At 50.6% G+C, this 6,309-nt stretch overlaps 1 long non-coding RNA gene across 1 annotated transcript; it reads right to left on the bottom strand.

The window, feature by feature from the left end:
* Nucleotides 1-779: 779 nt before the first annotated feature.
* On the bottom strand, nt 780-4,835 carry LOC133216121 (uncharacterized). The gene is made up of 3 exons (XR_009726562.1): nt 4,714-4,835; nt 2,652-2,672; nt 780-869 (listed from the first exon to the last, which is right to left on the bottom strand). It is a non-coding gene; the product is annotated as an uncharacterized LOC133216121 (long non-coding RNA).
* Nucleotides 4,836-6,309: the final 1,474 nt, after the last annotated feature.

Genomic DNA, 6,309 nt, shown 5'->3' with positions numbered 1-6,309 from the left:
CGGAACACTGGAACAGGCTGCCCAGGGAGGTTGTGGAGTCTCCTTCTCTGGAGACATTCAAGACCCGCCTGGACCCGTTCCTGTGTAACCTTATCTAGGTGTTCCTGCTCCGGCAGGGGGATTGGACTAGATGATCTTTTGAGGTCCCTTCCAATCACTAACTTACTGTGATACTGTGATAATGGTGGCCATGATGTCACAACGGGTTCACACCTTGCCCTGCTTCTCCAAAGGGATAAAGGGTCAGAGACTAAAAACACCCCAAAACACCTCAAAACCACCCTAAAACACCCCAAACCAACGTTGTCCTGCTTCTCCTATGGGATACAGGGTGAGAGCCCCAAAGTATCCCAAAACATCTCAAAAAAACCCTGAACACCTCAAAACCATCTTATCCAGCTTCTCCTATGGGATACAGGGTCAGAGCCCAGAATCACCTCAAAGACACCCTAAAACACCCCAAAACCACTTCAAAACCACTGTGTCTTGCTTCTCATACTGGATACGAGGTCACACGCTGAAACCAGTCCCAAACCAAACCAAAACCAGCCCAAAAACACGCTAAAGCATCGTAAAACCACCCTAAACCACCGCAAAATCACCTTGTCCTGCTTCCCCTATGGGATACAGGTTCAGAGGCCAAAAACACCCCAAAACCACCTTGTCCTGCTTCTCCTACACAACACAAAGGCAGAGCCCAAAACCAGCCCCAAACCTACCCCAAAACCACCCCAAAATAATCTTGCCCAGATTCTCTTATGGTATAAAGGCTCAGAGCCCCAAAACAGCCCCCAAAACACCCCAAAACCACCTTGTCCTGCTTCTCCTATGGGATACATGGTCAGAGCTCAAAACCACACCAAAACCACCTCAAACCACCCTAATACCTCCTTCTCCTGCTTCTCCTATGGGGTACAGGTCACAGCCCCAAAACAGCATAAAACCACCCCAAAACCACCCCAAAACCATTTGTTCTACTTCTCCTATGGGATATAGGGTCAGAAGCCAAAATGACCCCCAAAACCACCTAGAACACCCCCAAAACACCCTGTCCTGCATCTCCTATGGGATAGATGGTCAAAAACCCCAAACAGCCCCCAAACAGACAAAAACCACCACCAAAACACCCCCAAACCACCCCCAAACAACATGGTTCTGCTTGTCCTATGGGATACAGGGTCAGAGAACCAAAACAGCTCAAACCAGCCTCAAAGCAGCACCAAACCACCTTGTCCTGCTTCTCCTATGGAATACAGGGTCAGAGCCCAAAACCAGCCCAAACCAACCCCAAACCAGCCCCAAAACACGTTAAAACATCCCCCAAACACCCTAAACCACCACAAAACCACCCTGTCCTGCTTCTCCTATGGAATACATGGTCAGAGACCAAAACCACACCAAAACCACCCCAAACCATCCCAGAACACCCCAAAACCACCTTGCCCTGCTTGTCGTATAGGATACAGGCTCAGAGCAACAAAATAGACCCAAAGCAGCCCCAAAAGAGCCCAAAACACCCTAAAAGCACCCCAAAACCAAGCCAAACCCACCCCATTAGCACCGTGCCCTCCTTCTCCTATAGTATAAAGGGTCAGGGCTCCAAAACCACCCAAAACACCCCAAAACCACCTTAAAACACCCAAACCCAATTTGTCCTCCTTCTCCTATGGGTTACAGGTCAGCGCCCAAAACCAACTCCAAAACAGCCCAAAATCACCCTAAAAACAGCCAAAAAACCCACCCCAAAACCACCTGGTCCGTCTTCTCCTATGGGACACAGGGTCAGAGTCCAAAAAACACCCTAAAACACCCCAAAACCACACCAAAAACCCCACAAAAACCACCACGAAAACCACCTGAGAAACACCTTCTCCTGCTGCTCCTCTGCTATACAGGGTCATACCGCCAAAATATCCCAAAACACACCCAAAAACCAGCAAAGCACCCCCAAACCATCTTATCCAGCTTCTCTTATGCGATACAGGGTCAGAACCCCGAAACAGGCCAAAACCAGCCCAAAGCCACCTTCTCCTGCTTCTCCTATGGGATACAGGCACAGAGCCACAAAAAGCAACATAAGCTCCCCCAGAACACCTAAACCACGCCAAAATCACCCTGTTCTGCTTCTTCTATAGGGTACATGCTCAAAGCCCAAACCTGAACCAAAAATGCCCAAAAGCATCAAAAAACCTCCCCAAACACCTTGTCCTGCTTTTCCTATGGGATACTGGGTCAGAGTCCCAATAGAGACCCAAACCAGCCAAAACCAGCCCAAACCCACCCCAAAACAGCCTCAAAACCTCCCATAACACCCTATACCACCCGAAACCCACTTGTCCTGCTTCATCCTATGGGATACAGGGACAGAGCCCCAAAACACCCCATAAAAACCCTTAAAACACCCCAAAACCACCTTGTCCTGCTTCTCCTATGGGATACAGGATCAGAGCCCCAAAACAGCCACAAAACAGCCCCCAAATAACCCAAAACAACCCAAGATCTCCTTGTCCTGTTTCTCTTACGGCATACAGGGTCAGACCCCAAAATCAAACCAAACCAAACCAAAAGCACACCAAAACCACACAAAGCCACCCCAAATCCAACCCCTGCTGCTTCTCCTATGGCATACAGGGTGGGAGCCACCAAAACACCCCCAAAACACACCAAAACCACTCCAAAACCAGTTTCTCATGCTTCTCCTATGGGATACAGGGTCAGAGCAACAAAATGCAACATAAGCTACCCAAAAACAACCAAAACCACCCCAAAACCACCTTGTCCTGCTTCTTCTATAGGATGCATGGTCAGAGCTCAAAACCATCACCAAAACAGAAGAAAAACACCCTAAAATACCCCCAAAATACACAAAACCACCAAAAAATCCCACACCAAACCACTTGTCCTGCTTCTACGGGATACAGGGTCAGAGCCCCAAAAAGAGCCCAAAACCAGCCCAAAACCACACTAAAACATCAACAAAACATCCTAAACCACCCCAAAAACACCCCAGAACCACCTTGTCCTGCTTCTACTAGGGGGTACAGGGTCAGAGATCCAAAACACCCCAAAAACACCCTAAAGACCACCCAAACCCACCACAAAACCACCCAAAACCCACCCAAAAAGCACCTTGTGCTGCTTCTCCAAAGGGATAAAGGATCAGAGACCAAAAACACCCCCAAAACACCTCAAAAAAACCCTAAAACACCCCAAAACCACCTTGTCCTGCTTCTCCAGCCCAAAATCAGCCCCAAGCCCATCCCAAAATACCCCCAAAACACCCCAGAACTGCCCCAAACCACCTTGTCCTGCTTCTCCTGTGGGATACAGGGTCAGAGCCCCAAAACAGCTGCAAAACAGCCCAAAACCAACCCCAAACCAGCCCAAGAACACCCAAAACCAAAACACCCCAAAACCACAACAAAAACACCCTAAAGCACTGCAAAACCACCCCAAAACCACCTTGTTCTTCTTCTCCTATGGCATACATCGTCTGAGCCCCAGAACTGATCCAAAACACTCCAAAACCAGCCCCAAACCACCCAAACTCCAGCCTAAAACACCCCAAAAACATTTTGTCCTGCTTCTCCTATGGGATACAGTGTCAGAGCCCCAAACCAGCCTGAAACCACCCCAAAATACCCCAAAACACCCCAAAACCAACTTCTCCTGTTTCTCCTATGGGACACAGGGTCAGAGCCCAAAACCACACCAAAACACCCCAAAAAACACCCCAAAACCACCTTGTCCTGCTTCTCCTATGGAATACAGGGTCAGGGCCCAAAACCACCAAAAACCACTGCCAAAACAACACTAAAAGACTTCAAATCAACTTCTCCAGCTTCTCCTATGGGATACAGGGTCAGAGCCCAAAACCAGCAGAAAAACAGCCCCAAAACACTCTAAAACTCACAAAATCAACCAAAATCAGCCCCAAAACAACCCAAAACCACCTTGTCCTGCTTTTCCTATGGGACAGAGGTTAGAGCTGCAAAACAACATAAAACCACCCCAAAACCGCCTTGTTCTTCTCCCGTGGGATACAGGGTCAGAGGCCAAAATGACCCCAAGAACCTGCTAAAACACCCCAAAACCACCCTGTCCTGCATCTCCTATGGGATACAGGGTCAACCACCAAAAACAGCCCAAAACCAGACAAAAAACACTCCCAAACCACTCCAAAACCTCCCCATACCACGTGGTTCACGACAGGGTCAGAGAACCAAAACACCTCAAAGCAGCCTCAAAGCAGCCCAAGCCCACCTTGTCCTGCTTCTCCTATGGGATACAGGGTCAAAGCCAAAACCCACTCCAAAAACACCTCAAAACCACCCTCAAACACCCCAAAACATCCTTAAACATGCTAAAAAATACCTTCTCATGCTTCTCTGATGGATTTACAAGGTCAGAGACTAAAACCAGCCCCAAGACACCCTAAAACATCCCCAAAACAACCTAAACTGCTCTAAAACCGCCTCATCCTGCTTCTCCTATGGGATACTGGGGCAGAGCCCAAAACTACCCCAAAACCATCCTCAAACTCCCCAAAACCACTAAAATATCACCATGTCCTGCTTTCTCCTATGGGATACAGTGTCAGAGCCCCAAACCAGCCTGAAACCACCCCAAAATACCCCCAAAACACCCCCAAACCAACTTCTCCTGTTTCTCCTATGGGATACAGGGTCAGAGCCGAAAACCACACCAAAACACCCCCAAAACGCCCCAAAACCACTTTGTCCTGCTTCTCCTATGGGTGGCACCCAGAGAGAACCCAAAATAGCCCCAAATTACCCCAAAACCACCCCGAAATGGTACCCTCCAGTGGTCGCTGTGGAGCTGCGGCACCTTCTCGGGTAGGTTCAGGGCTGGGGGTGCTCTGGGGGAGGCAAAGGGCAATGGGGGAGGGGGCCCTGGGGTTTCCCCATATTGGGGGCAGGGGGTTCCAGCCCCACATGTGTCCCAACCCCACGTACAAGGGGGACATGGGGGGTCCCCAAATAGGGGGGTCCCTGTACCCGATGGGGGGGCACCCCCCTATGGCCTTTCCGGGGGTTGGGGGGTGTCGGGGCTCAGCACCGGCTCCATGAAGGAGAACAGGGACACAGCCCTTGGCACTGGGGGAATGGGACGTCAGCACCCCAAAACCAGCCTGGAACAGCCCAAAACATCCACAAACCAGCACAAAACACCCCAAAACACCGCCACAACACCCCAAACCAGCACAAAACATCCACAAAACAGCCCCAAACACCCTGAGAACAGCCCGAAACACCCCCAAACCAGACCAAAACACCTCTGAAACAGCTCTAAACACCCGTAAACCAGCCCCAAACATCCCTCAAACCAGCCCAAAACACCCCCAAAACAGCACAAAACACCCCCAAAACCAGCCCAAAACACCCCCAACCACCCTCAAAAGCCACCCCTTTAAACCCCCGAAATCAAAACAGCACCCCCAAACCCACTCCAAACTCAACCTCAGCATGCCAAAAGCACCCCAAACCCACCTCAACTCCAACCTCAGCAGCCCCAAACCAACACAGCACCCCCAAACACACCCCAAAGCCAACCCCATGCTGAGGGTGCAGTTTGGGGGGGGCTGGTACCTTCCTAGGCCTTGGCCGCATTGACCAGACCACCCTAAAACCACCCCAAAACACCCCAAAACCAACCTCAGCACCCCAAAATCACCCCAACACCAGCAGTTTCCTGTTCCCATGGGCAGTTTCTTGCTCCCAAATCCCAGATTATCCCTTTAGGAAACCTGAACCATAGACAAGGTGACGGCACCGGGAAAGGGAGCAGGGCTTAGAGATTCCAGCCCACAGGATTTGGATGCAGTTAAGGGCAACAGAGGCCCTTGGGATAATCCTTATGATTGGAATGTGGGGTGTATGACAGCAACTTTGGGATCACACTTGGGAAGCTGAGGCCATCCCACAGCACCTGGAGACAAGGAGGTTCCCAGCTCCAGGAGTGAATCCAAAGCCCAAATCCCTTTGCAAAGGGGCTTCCAAGCCCATAGATGGTTCATGGAGACCCAACTGGAACGTCCGCCATTCCACAATCATGGAAGAGCCAACGAGGGCACTCAAGTGATGGACCCACAGCACATCATTGGGAATCCATCCCACCTGGAGCAGCGCATGGAGCGCAACCAGCTCCTGCTCCTGAGGCAATTCCAAGACCAAGGAGAAGGGATGGAGCAGCCCCGACGAGAAGGATTTGGGATGCTGGGGGAGGAGAAGCTCAACGGGTGCCACCAACAGCCCATTGTGTCCTATGGGATCTTCCCATTGCGTCCTA

The sequence above is a fragment of the Neopsephotus bourkii genome, unplaced genomic scaffold, assembly GCF_033783945.1.
Source record: "Neopsephotus bourkii isolate Nb327-2 ecotype Australia unplaced genomic scaffold, CSIRO-AGI_Nbou_v1 NB_1028, whole genome shotgun sequence".
NCBI lineage: Eukaryota > Metazoa > Chordata > Aves > Psittaciformes > Psittacidae > Neopsephotus > Neopsephotus bourkii.
This window is presented reverse-complemented; position numbering and strand designations above follow the sequence as displayed.